This window comes from Argopecten irradians, chromosome 3 (assembly GCF_041381155.1).
Source record: "Argopecten irradians isolate NY chromosome 3, Ai_NY, whole genome shotgun sequence".
NCBI classification, from domain to species: Eukaryota; Metazoa; Mollusca; class Bivalvia; order Pectinida; family Pectinidae; genus Argopecten; species Argopecten irradians.
Genome location: NC_091136.1, coordinates 41,174,456 through 41,192,709, shown reverse-complemented (window position 1 = coordinate 41,192,709; position 18,254 = coordinate 41,174,456). Strand labels below are relative to the sequence as shown.

Sequence of the window (18,254 nt, the reverse complement as noted above, 5' to 3'; positions counted from 1 at the left end):
TGCTGCTTAAGGTAGGTCCATACTTTTGAAAATCGCGCCAATTCATATGACGCTATACCGGAAGTTGCGGAGGTTGTTTTGAATTCCAGAATGGTTTCCGATACGCCACGACATTATACTTGGATATTTTTTCAATAGGTGAAAATTGTCTACATATAACGGTAATACTGAATGTTTAAAATCATTAAATAAATCAAATAAAAGCAGTGAAGTGAAAATTATATGCTATCTCTGAGGTTTTTGCAGTCCCTGTCGTAAATGGGAATGGATTTTTAAACACCGGAAGTGCCGTTCGTCGCTATAAATCATAAGACGGGACCCGGCCGGACCGAAATTCCGGAATTCTAAAAAAATCGCATACGGATTTCCTTTAAACACACAATTTGGAGAAAATCATAAAAACAAACAGACATAAACCAGATATAATATAACAAAAACGTATGAACTGATGTAGAATGTTTTTTGCGGCATGATTTTCAAAAAATAGTCAAATATAACCCATCTTAGCACTGGATGAAATGGGGGTAGGGTTGCGAGTTACAAACTTCAAGCTTACAAAATTGTGAAATTTTGATCGAGGACCCCTAGTTTTTATATGATATTTGAAAAACATATTTCCTTGGGCATATCATATACAAATATTGTGAAATTGACATGGGTTTTCATTTCCTTTTTGGCCTATTCATTGATTTTTTACGGGCGAAAATATGGCAAAACATGGTAATTACGTATAGAAACGGTCCTGGGAAATAACAAAAATTAGTTAGCATTTGTAGAAATAAAGTAGTTTTGTATATTGTTCTATCGTAAGAAATATAGGACAAAAAATCAACAGGATCGAGACTACATTCACCCTAATATTACAGAAAACATAATTTTATGAATTTTTCTATTTTCGGTCAGCAAATTTGCATGGATGGTATATTTCAAGCTCAAATATCTCAAAAAGTAGTTCGAGAACACCCATTTATATTTACAGATTTGAAATCTACATGAAAAATGCAAGAAAATAAGACCTGTTAGAAAAAAATGACATGGGTTTTTCCAAAAGTATGGAGCTACCTTAAAAGTGTCAAGTATAAGTGCAAAAGAACGTTTTTACTCTAAATTGCAAAATTCAATCACTGTAAAAGATTTGTGAAATTAAGACCTCACATAAACGATTCAAGTTGGTTTACAATACCAGTTCTATTATGCACATGAGAAAGTTGCAAGGTGATAATTGTAGGTTGGTGGCTTTTTCCTAATTCATATAGTACATGCATTGATGACTGATTCTCGCAAGATTTGAAATCATTTTATAGAAATGTTGAAGGGTTTATTAGTTTAACTTGGAATGTGTTATGAAATCAATTATTGGTATTTATTGGTAATTATTGGTAATTATTGTTATCAATTATTGTCCTATTAACAGCCAGGGTCATTTAAGGACGTGCCAGGTTTGTTGGTGGAGGAAAGCTGGAGTACCCGGAGAAAAACCACCAACCAGTGGTTAGTACCTAGCAACTGCCCCACTTGGTATTCGAACTCGCAACCCCAAGATGGAGGCCTTGTGGTAATATGTCGAGAGATCTTAACCACTCGGCCACCGAGGCCCCCTAAATGTTTAAGATGTACAGTTGTGAAGTGTTTTAAGTTTTAAGTATACACTCAGATTTTTGTGTTATATCTCCATAACATAAACAATTTATTCAAGTTAATCCTTATAATTCAATTTACAAAGATAATCTCTTCAATATATACTCAAAATTCATTTTGGGACTCTTTTGTCTATGAAATCATTATGCCGTCATCTCAGCCAATCAGAAGCAATGTCACAAACGGCAACGCCATTTTTTTCCTTTATTGGCTGATAAAGTAAATTTTTAAGCCAATGAAAAGGCTCGTAACAAGCAAAACTGAATTATATCATACATGTTTACATATTAATACACAGGACGTTAACCATACTTGTGTGCAAACACAATGTATACATGGGAAATGTAGAATCAGTATCAGAAATACTATTGACAGAAGTAAAATTAATACCAAATTATCATTTTGTTACTTATCCTGGTCTGTTTTTATTTGTTCGTTGTGACAGTACACTTATAGATTTGTAATTGGTGTGCGGCCCCAGTAGACACCAGGTACAGCCTGCGGACATGTACTGTTGGTTACTTAGCTCCAAGTCATCTCTCCATCAGCCTAATGGACTCATGTATATTTCAAAGAACACTTATAATAAAGCCAGCCTCTCACAAACTGATATAACACTATAATGTTGGAAATATCTTCATCTATAGGACAGAAATTGTACAAATAATAATAACAGCTTAGTAAATACATACATGTAGTATAGATCTAGGTGCCATTTCAAATTATCTTTTACCTTAACAAGATTTTGTAATGATTCCTTGTTTTGAATTTGTCTCTGAGCTGATAAGCAAGACCTGTTAATTGATATTTTAGTGCTATACTTACCAATCTTTTTTCTGAAGCCTCATGAGCTGTACGTCACAAATCAGCCAGACTAATGTACATGTTGGATCAGACTCTTTAGCATGTTTTGCAGGAATGATGAGTTACATCATATAAAAAGACTATGGTAATTACAAATAGATTTTGCCATGTGACCATGATGATTTTTATACACTTTGGTAAATGAGCATTAATTAGCTACAAGTAATGCTACTAAATAGAACATTGGGAAAGTTTAGACCTGCAGACGAGAAAGAATTCACTATGCAGCTATCTGCAGATTTCTGTGTTGGTTGTTTGACAGTAGTTTTCCAATAATATAGACCTGTTGATAAGGTAGTCATGAAATTACCGGGGATGAAATTAAAGTTTGGGCAAAGAGGAGCAAATTAATGTAAAAGATAGGTTGCAATTAGAGAGATAAGATGAGAAAACACCTGCCATGTGAAGTAGAGCTGTGGACAGCCTAGCTAGAGTCTATATAATGGTGATGGCAGGCATGGCAAGTCTGGACCACCACCAAACACACCATACACCTGGCCTTAAAACAACATAGTTGTCATAGTCATTACCACCAGTTTTAAAATAAAAATCTCACAAAACTGCAAATTTGTATCACAAAATTTCTTGAAGTCAAGACAAATTACTAAAATAGCCATTATGTAATACTAGATTTATCTTAAAAACAAGATAAAATAGTGATCGTAAATTGCAAGATTTATCCTAGAATTGACGTAAAATCATGATAATTAACAATAAAAGAATGAAGGGGACTTTTTTTAGGAAAGACAAGTTAACACTTTTGGCCATGTATGACACCATTTAGATACCTATGACCTTCCCTAACTTCCTTGAAAACACAAAATAATAACTAATACAGTATATAGATCTGTGAACTTTTTGGAGGATTAATTTTCTACTAATTCTTTCACAAATTAATATGCTTTCTTTGATGCTTTCTTCATAACAACACCTGAATAAGACCAGGATTTGATCTTTTGTATTGTGTGTATCAACAGTGAAGAGACTTGCTATACTGACTCTCTGCTTACTCTTCTGGAACACCTGATTCAATTTCCTTGTACATTATACTAAGCTTGGTTTGATTGGGTTAATGTCCTATCAACAGCCAGTGTCATTTATGGATGTACCAGGATTAAGGAGGTGGAAGAAAGCTGGAGTACCTGGAGGAAAACCTCGGACCTGTGGTCAGTACTTTGTAGCTGCATCATATAAAATTCTAACTCATAACCTAGAGGTGAAGGGCTTTTGGTAATTTGTCGGGACTGTCGCAACAGCCACTATAATCATAATGTTAAGATACTCAGTGGAAACATATATTTCTTGACTTTAATAACAGTTGAAAAATACTGTTATTTTATCTATTAACTGTTTCCATACTACATTCAGCCTAAATGTTCTGTGTAAAAAGCTGTCACAAACATCGTTTCTGTCATATTAGTTTGTCATCAGCCATACACTGTTCTTGTCGCATGCAGATTCCATCGCACACCTTTCTCCCACAAATCAGGTGGCCAGGGCCGAATCCATATTGACAGAAATACAGAATCGAGAGCAGCATAAATCTTGCATTTTAAGGCAGGCCGAAGCAGCCATGAAACTTTGATAAGTTTTGGAAGCAGGAAGCTGAGTGTCATATATAATTAATCAATGGCCGGGAAAGGAGCTGGTTCTTGAGTTTTGCTGATGAAGTTGTGGGATTGAAATCATCTCCTGCCGAACAATCGACTAATAATATCCAGGAATATATGTAATACCTGAAGGAATACACCTCCCAAAATCAATAGCCAGCGCTCTGTCCGTTTATTAATTACGTTTGTCAATATCTCTATTCTTCTTCTGGTCTTAGCGAGAAGGGCTGAGGAACTCTGTAATTATTTTTATACCCCCCAAACACAACATCCTGATGAACATCGTATATACTCAATAGATGGATATACTAGACAGAGCCTCTGATTGGTTCAGACATGTGACTCATAACTCTTTAGATATTGAGGTTGCTGTCTGATTCTCCAGGCAACTCCTCGCTGGGGGAGCCTTGGCCAACACCCCAAGGTATAAACTGAATCAATGCTCACTAATTAACTTCTCATTTACAGATGTTTTAGAATTATGTTCGATTTCTAAAAAAGATGTTTTCTTTTATCAAAACAGTCTAAAAAAATGTTTAAAAGTCTTTTAAGCCATTGTTATTTTCCATAATGAATAATTATTGTGTAACATGAAATGTTGTGGTTGCGTACATTGAAAGCACAAATATTAATCATCACAATCAAATCACCATTGTACAATACCGAAATCATTGTTTTATAGATCACTAAAATGCTGGGAAGGGGGACATGTGACAAAATTTTGTTTACCAAACCTATGCTTTTCTTCTATAAATGTATATTGACAGCGCATACACAGCATACATCATTCTAATCCCAGGGCTATATATGTAATGTAGGGTAGCACACAACTTTTACTATCAAATTAATATTATGTCAAGTAAATGTATGATAAATATTAATATAAATATATAACAATTAAGTTATGATGACAAATACAGATTTTTCTTTTCAATTTTTAATCCATTCATTAGATAAGAAGTAAATATATCAGGTAGGCTATGAGTGAAGCCTTTTGTCAAACCATCCCTCCTGATATATCGTATCTGACACACAGTCATACGTATTCCAGCCTATCACACGCTAGGGACCTCATCACCCATTGCATTAGACTTGTCATTGTTTTACGAGCACAACAGCTCATTCACATTGAAATTCTTCAGAGGAGAAAAGAACATCCACTAAATCTAACATGATCATTTGTTTGATACTTTAGGTTTTAGCTCACCAAGGACCATGTAAGCTTGTAATAGTGCATTTTCACCTTTTTCTTGAATTGCATTCTCTTCTCAATAGATTGGTTTGTATGTGGCTTTATGTCTCCTGTCAACAGCCAGTGACATTTAAGGACATGCCAGCTAGGGTAAGAGCTGGTGGAAATTCAGAACACCCAGAGAAAAGCCACCAACCTTGAGTCAGTACATGGCAACTGCCCCACTCGCTGGGCAAACTTAAGGGGTGGAGGGTTAGAGGTAAACTATCTTTAATATCTTTTCTACAGACACTAACTCAGTAGCAAAAGAAATGCTATTGATGTTTTTCATGAAACATGATGTACCAGCTTTGTTCAATGAATGACCTTGACCTTTATTCAATGTTAACAGTGTGTTGTACTTTTTATCAATAACAAAGAGGCCAGAGCTTGTTAGCTTCCTTTGCTGAAGGTTAGCTAAAGCATTATCATGTGAATTACTTAATTTGATATGTTTATGAATGACCTTGACTCATCAAATATCGTAAGATTCAATATTCTTATATTTCTAAGTGAAGCTAATTCTTACAAATACTAGCACATTATTACCTAACAAACTAATTCATTGCAGTAATTGGTAGCTTTAGAGAATTTGTTTCAAAATTGAAATAACTTTTGTTTACTACCTTTGTATTTGGCAATAAAAAAGATACGAGTATTTATTAAATCAAAGAGAAGATTCCTTAGTGTACAATATTTGAGATGAGGTGCTATATCCCAATCAGAGAAATGAAATTCAAAATGAACCTGGTTTTGGTACCTTTTTATGTAATTTTAAAGATCTCGAGCAACCATGTTGGTTCATGAGAATGACCTTGGCCTATTTTTTCAATGTCAAACTTTCTAATATACATGTGCTAAGATTTAGTTTAATTGTTAACTTTTAAAATGTGCTGTTATACACAATACTTTTGTTACCAGCAATTATAATCTTGATCAACTAGAAAATGCCTCAAAACAGATGTCATATATGCCTTTGAGCCACTTGTTATGCTGAAACATCTGGTCCATGGCAGTAAAGGCAGTTTTACACTAGTAGAATACATTATATAGCACACACCAGTAGACCTCTGGCCCCATACCCAGCTTTAAGGAAACCATCACTGACAGAAGAAATTGTCAAGGAAAATCTCTAGCAAACTCTATAAATATTTCAGTATGAAGTCTGTGTTCATTGAGACTTTATAGTAGAGCGGAAATCCAGGGTGTGTATGAGACTGCTCCAAGGTTTTACACAGACAGGAAGTGTGAAAAACGCTACTTGTACACTACAGAAAATCATTGAGCTCTTCGGCTTGTCAACACCTAGATATTAAACAGTGATGTACGTGTTTATATGTAAACCTAAACAGATACTTGTTTATAACAAGTAGCAATACATAGTGAAACTTCCACACCAGCTTCTAGTGTTTTTTTATATATATAGTGCCTTTTGAAGTTTTCTATAGGATTGACAAAACTGTCCTCCTCCCATGATACATGCATAAAACAGTGTTTGTCAGTTCCTATTACATGTGATTGTAGGTTGGAATGGGAACACAGTGGTGGTAACTTGTCTTCTGTTTATTCTGTCAGGTATCAATTAAATTCACTCTCGTGTTGAAATCATGTGTGAATTTATTTCACTGCAGAATTTTACTTTATCGTAAAATGCTGGTTTTGTTCTACCACAAAGGGATACAAGATACCAAAGACTTCAGTCAATGAAAACTGTTTCATTTTAATTTTTTTTTTTTTTTTTTTTGGTAATTACACATGTCCTAATTACTATTGTGCATGTGTAAGTGTGTAAACACACTCTTTGTCCCCACACAATTATTATAAGAGCCACATTTTGAACTTACCATTTCTGTTTCAATAGAATTACACTTCCTGCCTATGTGATGTCAATAGCTCTTTACTTTACTTATTTGGTCTTGTCTAAGGTAAAGTTCGATATTGTAAAGTTTCTCTTATAACACAATATGCAAAATGTGACTGTACATTTTAGATTCCACTCTTTCTTTTGTTTTGACTTTGGTTATACAGTAAAACCCCGTTATATTGCCACCCGTTTTACCGCCAAACTCGCTTATCGCCATGAATTTATTCAGAACGGATTTCCCTCCATACAAATACACCCGTTATATCGCCAAACCCGTCTACCGTCATCCGCCATCACATTTGCGGAACCAATGATTAAAATAACACTATTAATGACCTCGTTAATATCGCCAAATTCTGTTGATAGGGACACATGTTTTCGTAAGGTGCTCAACTGCCGACTGACAGGTAATCAGCTACACACACTATGGCCGCGTGTATGACCGTGTGTACACAATGAAACCAATTAATAATATGGGTTCAATTCAATTCTTTTATTCCTTGAACCTTATGGGTACACCTTTGTTATTGTTTTACAGGTAGGTATCGCAAGTTGTGGTGAATAAAACTCACTTCTGTACATGTGTTTTACGTACTATCGTAACGTTAGTTATTTATTGACAAAAAGGAACCCACAAGTCTATTTCTCTATATCACCATTCGTTTATAGACCATAAAATGCAACTAGCAATTTCAAGAGCGATAGAAATATAACGTACGTGCAGAAGAATCCGCCGTTTATTAGTAAGATCAAATCGTCGTCTGAGTGCCGTTTATGCAGACATGTGCGCGGAAGTGAGGTCAAGACCGCACTGCGCTTGTTCAGAACTTGTATTCTTTGTTTCCGGGCGGGATTTCCCTAATAAAAATATCATGTAACCGAGAAAATCCCAACTAGCAGGCAACTACGGCACGATACGTGGTAGCACAAACGTGTTCGGTTTTCGTATTTTACACACATAAAGCTGACATATTTATTGAAAGACTACTATCGAAATTACTTTAATTTTGGAACTGTTCATATTACAAAATACGAAGTGGCCGTACACTACACAGACTGACTAGAAAGTTTGTTTCAGTACGGCACCGGGGGACTACCTATATTTCGGCCTAATTAAAATTTCAACGACAAATCCGATATACCGCCAAACTCGATATATCGCCAAAATCTAGGAAAACAGAAGGTGGCGATATAAAGGGGTTTTACTGTATGTTGTATAATACTGTTGCCTTCTGCCTAATAAATATCAGTATCTGTGTTGTAAAATACTGTTGCCTTCTGCCTAAGGAATATCAGTATCTGTGTTGTATAAAACTGTTGCCTTCTGTCTAAGGAATATCAGTATCTGTGTTGTATAATACTGTTGCCTTCTGCCTAAGGAATATCAGTATCTGTGTTGTATAATACTGTTGCCTTCTGTCTAAGGAATATCAGTATCTGTGTTGTATAATACTGTTGCCTTCTGCCTAAGGAATATCAGTACCTGTGTTGTATAATACTGTTGCCTTCTGTCTAAGGAATATCAGTATCTGTGTTGTATAATACTGTTGCCTTCTGCCGACTTATCAGTACCTGTGTTGTATAATACTGTTGCCTTCTGTCTAAGGAATATCAGTATCTGTGTTGAATTGACACACTTCACTTATATATACATGAGCCCTGGCATACAGTGTTTCCCATATTTGATGAAGACTTAAAAATTTGATTAGCCAATCAGAGTCTGACATTAAAATGTCCGTCACAGAAGACGTTTTAGTAAGAGATGTTGATTTTGATTGGCTGAGCTGAATCTTATAACCTTATTGAATATTGTTATTATGTCACGATCCTGAATCCTGATCTCTAGCCGATTGACTATCATTTTTTACATCTGACCTATGATTTCCACTGTATACCAATGACCTTTGACCTCAATTGTTGCATTACCAAGAGACTAGCACGTTACCTGATTGTGTACCCGTTACACCTGGCTATTGTCTACCTCTGATCACTCTTTTACATCCAATATTGATTGACACGAGGTAAGATGTTGAGGCGTGTGCGTGACAGAGGGGATAGATAGGTAAGTATTGTTTGAACGCAGTTTGTCTGCTCCGGGCGAGTCGGCCTAACATTGCCAACATCACATCAAAGCTTTACTTGCCGCTCATTTAGATTCCAACACTCATTTTACTCCATCAAAGACGTTATAACGGCAGCCAGATTAAGTTTTTCTTTCCGTTAATTGTCACGACACCTGCTTTTTATACACTTCTTGGGGACTGTGAGTACATCTAAGTTCTTCATACGGTATGGGACACTTGTTACAAAGTACATTAAAATCTATAGTAGTCCCAAAGTGCTGAGTTCTCTTTTGAATGAAAGATGTAAAAAAAATGTAAATTAACAAGAAAGAAATTTAATTAAGTTTTGATGAGATGAATAAAAGTGTCAGCCATTCTGAAAAAAAGAGTAGAGAATCGATTTTGTATTGATATTTCTCTTGCTACAGTAACCATTGCCTGTAAGGTAAACAGTGCAGGTCCTACAATAGACCATCAGGTAGATAGAATATTTGGTTGGCTTGGATTATATCTCCCTATGAAAAAATATATTTTAACATTTTCACTGATGTTGAAATTGTGATGTAGTGTAGTGCCAGTTATCATGGTGACAAAATAGTTAAAGTGTCTGACAATTTTTCTACCACAATTACTACTAAAACCTCTAATTCAGGGGCTACAGTGGCCGGGTGGTTAAGATGTCCCATATTTAATCACAAGCCTTTACCTCTTAGTCATGAGTTTGAATCCCAAGTGGGGCAGTTGCTAGGTACTGACCACTGGTCAATGGTTTCCTCCAGGTATTCCACTTCCCTCCTCATTCTTAATTGTCCCTTGCTGTTCATTGGATGGCTAAGTGGTTGAGGTGTCTGACATTCTATGACTAGCTAATTACTTCTGAAATTCAGTGATTAGTGGTATAGACGTGTAAAAGGAGCAGGTCAGTGTGGTTTGTACATAGTGTTAAATTCGGTCTCTGTCACTCAGCTGACGGAGCGGGTCAGTGTGGTTTGTACATAATGTTAAATACGGTCTCTGTCACTCAGCTGACGGAGCGGGTCAGTGTGGTTTGTACATAGTGTTAAATACGGTCTCTGTCACTCAGCTGACGGAGCGGGTCAGTGTGGTTTGTACATAGTGTTAAATACGGTCTCTGTCACTCAGCTGACGGAGCGGGTCGGTGTGGTTTGTACATAATGTTAAATACGGTCTCTGTCACTCAGCTGATGGAGCGGGTCAGTGTGGTTTGTACATAGTGTTAAATACGGTCTCTGTCACTCAGCTGACGGAGCGGGTCGGTGTGGTTTTTGTACATAGTGTTAAATTCGGTCTCTGTCACTCAGCTGACGGAGCGGGTCGGTGTGGTTTGTACATAGTGTTAAATTCGGTCTCTGTCACTCAGCTGACGGAGCGGGTCGGTGTGGTTTGTACATAGTGTTAAATACGGTCTCTGTCACTCAGCTGATGGAGCGGGTCAGTGTGGTTTGTACATAGTGTTAAATACGGTCTCTGTCACTCAGCTGACGGAGCGGGTCAGTGTGGTTTGTACATAGTGTTAAATACGGTCTCTGTCACTCAGCTGATGGAGCGGGTCGGTGTGGTTTGTACATAATGTTAAATACGGTCTCTGTCACTCAGCTGATGGAGCGGGTCAGTGTGGTTTGTACATAGTGTTAAATACGGTCTCTGTCACTCAGCTGACGGAGCGGGTCGGTTTGGTTTGTACATAGTGTTAAATTCGGTCTCTGTCACTCAGCTGATGGAGCGGGTCGGTGTGGTTTGTACATAGTGTTAAATACGGTCTCTGTCACTCAGCTGACGGAGCGGGTCAGTGTGGTTTGTACATAGTGTTAAATACGGTCTCTGTCACTCAGCTGACGGAGTGGGTCGGTGTGGTTTGTACATAGTGTTAAATACGGTCTCTGTCACTCAGCTGACGGAGCGGGTCAGTGTGGTTTGTACATAGTGTTAAATACGGTCTCTGTCACTCAGCTGACGGAGTGGGTCGGTGTGGTTTGTACATAGTGTTAAATTCAGTCTCTGTCACTCAGCTGATGGAGCGGGTCGGTGTGGTTTGTACATAGTGTTAAATACGGTCTCTGTCACTCAGCTGACGGAGCGGGTCGGTGTGGTTTGTACATAGTGTTAAATACGGTCTCTGTCACTCAGCTGACGGAGCATGCTTGTTTGGCTCAGTCGGTAGAGTCGTAGATTTCCACGCAGGAGACCCGGGTTCGATTCCTGGTCGGGGCACTCGACAGGAATGTGTACTTTCCCTGTTCTTCTACAGACCTGTGTGAAGCAGTTTCAAATGCTTTATATAAAGATAGCTATATCAGTTGATGGTTTTTTTTGTGGTAACTCTAACTTTCACCCACAACTAATTCTTATCGCATTTAACACTTTAGAATGGATTATATTTTGGAAAAGGCATTTTTGAGTTGAGATAATTTGTACTCAATCCCTTTGTTACTTAGTTTTTATTACAAAATACAGAGATTTTGTCTGTGTAATATTTTTGCATATGACATTAGTGTACTATAACATGAAGTGATTTCCATGGGCTTTGCCCAGCTGGAAATGTATTGTGAGTCATGACACAAACATTGAAGTAAACATCAGAAAACAAAGATTTGACGTCAGGATTTGAGGACAGCTAGCAGGACAAAATTACTGTCCTCGCTGGATTTATACGACACATATTGATGTGAAGATTCTGTGAATTTACGATCTTGTCGTTATGTAATAAAAAGTATCTTAAATTTGTGTTCATTTCATGTAAGATTTTATAAAACTCATCTCAAAGTTGTTTTAATTTTTGCTTGCCGAGGCTTGCATAAATAAAAACTTCCTAGACTTGCTTCATAAAAATTCATGAAATGAACATTCATTTCAGATCCTACATACTTGTATATGTATCGGACATTAAAATATTATTAAATCAAATGTTGAGATTCCATGGTAATATCCAAAACAGTGATACATGTATAAGAATAAATTCAATGTCTTCACATTATTTGAATTAGGATATCTTAGGCACAATATACATTTTACATAGGTTTGTATCTATCTATATTATTGTTCCTATTAAAGTAAGCCACGAGGGAGTAACAAATAGTGTTTTGAAATGTGTTCTGATTGGATAAAGTCCCTAGGGATTTGTCTTTTTATTGTTCATCTCATTGATCATAAATAATTCAGATATAGATAAGGCAAACTGAAATATTTTCTCAACCTGTTCATTTCAATAGTCATAGCATGAATATTTTAATATATATTGGGCCTCTGATTGAATTTCTGGTAATTTTATTTGTTTATTATCATGAAGTAGAAAATTTACAGCTTTTATTGTCATTGTTAAGATACCCCCATGTATTTAAAACTACATGTCTCATCCCAAGTGTTTTAATTCATACAAAATTGATTTAAATTTTTACCTGTAAACAGACCTACAGGGAAATTTGTCAGACTGATAATTGATGTTATTGTCAACAGAGATTACTGTGAATCTTGTATTGGACTTCCTGTTGTTGGTCATTGTTTCTGATTGTTTTTGAAATTCTGTATTGATATTGATATCGTGGAATGTATTGGGACAGTACAATATACAGTGGTATGTACAAATTTTTTTTCTTATACCATATACTTGAGGTTTTTAAATGAGAAAAGAGATTATAATAATGTTATAGTAAAATTTAAGAATGCATGGATATTGGGACAGTCCAAAGCAGTATGATACATTCATATTATCAGAGTTCAGTGTATTGAAAGATTATCTGATGTTTTCAATTTAAAAAAATGGTATATGTCTGAAATCATCTTGAATGTTACATCCTGGGGACATTTAGTCTACCAGTAGCCCTCCACTTGAATGTCACATGTTTGATTCCATGCAGGCATTAATTGAAGGCAAGACAGACAATGACTGTGTAGGTCACTCAGATCTATCTCTGGGTAATGTACCACACATAAGACCCCCCCCCCCCCCCCGACCACCACCACCTATTTTAACAAAATTTCCAGAAGTTAAGGACATGTCTGAAAAGCCACGCCCTCCCACCTTTTTTTCCCATTTACCGAGGATGGATGAAAAAATGGTTCAAACTATCCAACACTTCTTTCAAACAGTCATGCAGTTAATAGAAGGTCATAATACACTTACAATGTAATTTATTATCAATCACTTGGTCAAATATGAATTTGTATATCTGGTTATTACACATATCAGTAAAGAATCACACTGACATTGTTGTTACTGATTATGTGATGCTAAACATTGTACCCAAGTAAATTTTATACAGATACATACCGCAGTACACATTTATAGGATTGTAACGACAGGTTCCATTATTAAATATGGATGTAACCAATTTCTATTCATACAGGTATGAATGTTTAAAAATGCCTTCAATACATATATTTACATCTTAAATTGTTTTAATGTATTTTTTAGCAATCTTTGTACTTTTAAATTGACACATTTAAAAAATAACTTTTTCTATCTAAGCAGATTAGCATAACAAATTGATGGCCTCGATAAAAAGTCTATTAAATGAGACTTCATTTGTATGCTCATGAGCCTAAAAAAAAGGGCGAAATTTGAGATCTATTTTGCATACTGTAGATAAAAATTGTATTCGGTTTGTAGTATCAGATACAGCTTCTCTGCTTGCATGACATCTCTTTGCATCACTTAACCTTAGTTATTAAATACAACAACAAACACAAAATGAAGGTATTGGCCACAGTGTTTATTTTCAAAGGGGCGTCAATAACTGCCCATACCAAGCCAGAGGGTGTCAATAACTGCCCATACCAAGCAAGAGGGCATCAATAACTGCCCCATACAAGACAAGAGGGCGTAAAAAAACCTCCAGAAAAAAAGTGAAATTGTGACAAAACAATGTAAAATTCAATTGTAATATTAGGCACAAATACTGAATAGAATGTAATGCTTTATGCGTTATTTGCCCTTGTTAGGGGCTATTGATAGCTTATAACTGTTTGTTTGTGACTTACACCGTAACTTAGCTAAAAATCATGAACAATTTTCTCTTTTTATATCAATTCCTGCTCACAACAGCAGGTACCGCGCTGTTTAAAAAAAACAACTCAATACCAATATCATTTATGTAAGGACATGAATTTGAGATTATTTTGATCTGTCATAAATAGTTTATAATTGCCCTGTCTGTCTGTTAGTTTTTGCAAATGTTCAAAGAATTCTCCAGACACCAAGTTGAACAAAAACAGTAGCACTTATCACTTGAATCTCATTTTATCCGTTTGCTTCATCATATGGAATGGAAGATGATGATGGAATATATGACTCTTCCTTTTGTAGTGAATTACTGCTGGTCTCCGTGGCGCTGGCTAAAGTAGATTCCCTTGTTCCACCACATGTTTAAAAGCCTATATAGGTCATCACACGGTTAACACACAGGTAAAGGATAAAGTACAGAGGCTGTTTGGGGCGTGAACAATCATTTCTCTAACGAGATGAAAGGAGTCATATTATTGGTGATTACTCTGTTGTGATCAGCCAATGAGCTGGGTAGTGAATTTTCAGCGGAATAAAACATGGTTTGTTCATCCATTGTGGTTTTACATGGTAAATTTGAGTATGGGTCATTTATTGTAATAGTGCTCTCACGATATTGTCAGACAGATCGTTATTGGTGACTGTAACCTCCGTCTATTCTAAGGTCACCATGAGATAAATTGGTCTATTGCAATAGTCTTTTATTTGGCATCATCATTTAGAAGTTGTTTGAATAATTTACATTGTCAACTTTTTCCTTATGAACAAGAGGGCCATTCTGAAATGGCGTTTTCAGCATGCTTACATAAATACTTAAAGATGCTCCACCGCCGACAGAGCATAAATGATATTCATCATTTGAACAATAATTGGTGTTTAATCGTGTATATATATGTCTAATTAACACAAAAATAAAGTAAAATTATTTATATTGCCTTTGGTGCATGCGCAAGTAGTAATTCATTCCATATAGGATATAGTGACACGGATTTTTTTCGGGATGCAATTAATTATTTTTCATATTTTTAACTTGAAGTAAAATTAGAAGCTCAAATTTTTCAATGGTGGTAATGGTGTAAAGTAAGTAACTTTTGTAACTGAAGAAAAATACTAAATCGTCTTCTACTGTTTTTGATGGTGAAAAAATACCATTTGTCAGCGGTGGAGCATCTTTAATTTGTTTTGACTTTTATTCATGGTCACTGCGGGGGTCATATATGAATTAAAATATTTAAGCATATATGATCCCTGTAACCTTGAATAAAAGGTTTTAGCCAATGTCTGATGTTTGTCTCCTTATAAGTGCCCAAAATTTCAACGAGGCTTTGACATTTGTCACAATTGCTTTATAGTATTTTCTTTATCAGAAGTACATGCAGAAGTATTTCTCTTATACTTAAGTACTTTCAATGACTATAATTATAATTGGTAAAAAATATACTAGTTATGACATTTTTTCCCCGAGTGATAAATAAATTACATATATTTGATCACAAATAAAAAACCAGTTTGTTATACAATATTAATATTTTATGCTTTGTTTTGATATTGAGACTAATTTTGGATGGGCCCTATGGTTGCAGAGTGGTTAAGGTGTTTTAGCATACTACCATCAGCCTTCCAACTCTTTACTTGATATCACAGAATTATGATCCAATAATGGACTTAAATAAAAAAAAAAAACAGATAATTGTTAAGTTAGAGTTATCTTTGTTGATTATAACCAATGTAACAATGATGTTACAAGGTAGACCAAGGGCAGATAACCCTTGATTTCACATTGATCAAAGTAAGATAGTAGCACTGGCAGATTAGGATTTATGTACAGAACAGCGATGTTGTGATGATATACATTCCACAGGTTTTGATATCGACACCAGCAATGAAATTCCTTTATTTATCATCAGGTTTTATCATCTTCTTTAATCCGATATTTCACAATTGATAAAGTTTTTGTTTAAATACTTTGAGATTTTAAACAGTAGTTATGAGAGTTTTGGTAGCTTGTTTGGCAACAACTCTATATAGAAAACTGCTTAATTCTCCATTTATTCTGCGAGGATGCTTTGTGTCCTATGGTTTCCCTTTTGGCAGCCAATTCCTATATATGATGAGTCTGGCGTCAGCCATTTGCCAGAATTGCTGAACTAAAATGCATTGTCAGCTTGAAACCAATTTATATCAATTAAGAAAATCAAACATTTTGAAATTATTCCTAAATGAATTTAAACATGGTTTTTATTGGAGATCTCATGAATTAATTATAACATTTTGATATACAACAATAATTTGATTTTAATATTTTGAAATTAAACAATATGAAAATAGTTTTGATGTAATTATTTTGTTAAGTTGATAAAGCTATGAAGCATCTGTAGAGGATTACCAGGAGATACTTTAGTATGTGATCCTAGAGGCTGGTAAGGTGTCTTTGATGGCTTTTCTGTCCCAAAACACAATTTTACAGGGATTACCACCAGATTTACACTTGTCAAAACCACATAGAGTTCCAAGCCCTGAAGCCCATGTTTAACTTTGATTCTCCTACAGAAGAGCGCCATGCTGTTTCCACAGAGCTGACTTATCTCCCTATAATGAAGTCTCGCTTGGCATTCGGCATTTTGTTGGTGTACCTTTGGCCTTCTGTTTGAGTCCTTCATCATCTATAAGCTTAAAGCTTTGTGGCCATACTATATCAGAATGAATTACGTTTCCTATGTTATATACAATAACAGGAAATGTCATGTAAAGTCCCTTGGGATCCAAATCTAGCGATACCTCAAAACTAGCGCGGTTCCAAGATGTCCCAAACCATTTGTGGGTTACCAGGTTCATCCAGACAATCTTTGTAACTGCTGAATTAACATAGGTGCCCTTTGTTTTCAGTCCTTCTTCATCAGTTTATTAAAATGCTGCAAACAATCAAATATCTAGGGAAATCCCAGAGGGTGATTTTGCTGGAATAAATAAAATATATAAATAGAAACTATATTTATTTTATATCGATAGTGAAACAAGTTATACAACTTATACAATTCACTTTCGATATCCTTGATGAAAGCGCACGAGGGGTCTTAGAGTGGGAGGAAACCGGAGTGCCCAGAGAAAACCCACGTGATTGGGCAGGTGACCCCTGACCTTTTCATGTCTGTACCAAGGATCAAACCTGGCAGGCTAGATAAAAGGCCAGTTGTCTCGGATATCGGATAAAGATGGATTTTAATAATTGTAGATAGGTAATGAACTTTATCAATTTTAGATGGGGTCAAGAAGTGAGAGATCTTGAAATTTTCCTTTAGCTTTTAAGGGGTCTGGACCTGTGAAGCTGTAGAATATGTTCTGGACTTCAAAGGGAAGATTTCTGGGGCAAATTATATCAGGGGCTAGGAGAGGTTCTGAACCCTAAAAAGCCAAGGAGTTTTGTTTGTTTTTGCTGCCCTTTGATTAATATTCAGTCATTTAAGGATGTGCCAGATTTCGAAGGTGAAGGAAAGCTGGAGGATACAGGGAAAAACCACTGACCTATTGTCAGTACCTAGCAACTGCTTGGTACAGTCTAGGAGGAGTGTTAGGGCTTAAATGATGTCATAGGTCAGGTTCTGGACCTGAGAAAGTTTAGAAGGAGGTTTGAGATTAACAAGGTTAAGGAGCTATAGGGATCTAGGAGTTATAGACCTGGAAGGGAGTTCTTAGACTATTGAGGTTAGGAAGCTGGAGGGGTCTAGGGACTGAGTTATAGACCTGGAAGGGAGTTCTTAGACTATTGAGGTTAGGAAGCTGGAGGGGTTTAGGGACTGAGTTATAGACCTGGAAGGGAGTTCTTAGACTATTGAGGTTAGGAAGCTGGAGGGGTCTAGGGACTGAGTTATAGACCTGGAAGGAAGTTCTGAGACTATTGAGGTTAGGAAGCTCGAGGGGTTTAGGACTGAGTTATAGACCTGGAAGGAAGTTCTTAGACTATTGA

General features: G+C 36.1%; 1 protein-coding gene across 7 annotated transcripts in view; it reads left to right on the top strand.

Moving 5' to 3' along the window:
• The window catches only part of LOC138318617 (alpha-mannosidase 2x-like), a 122,514-nt gene that overhangs the window by 70,016 nt on the left and 34,244 nt on the right, over positions 1–18,254 (top strand). The window contains exon 1 of one of the 7 annotated variants that reach the window (XM_069261143.1): positions 5,479–5,563. The exons of 5 other annotated variants lie outside the window; for them this stretch is intronic. The gene's annotated coding sequence lies outside the window, so the exon portion shown is untranslated. Of the gene's footprint in view, positions 1–5,478; positions 5,564–12,745; positions 12,863–18,254 lie in introns of those variants that run through there. One more of the 7 variants, XM_069261142.1, reaches the window with a different exon arrangement.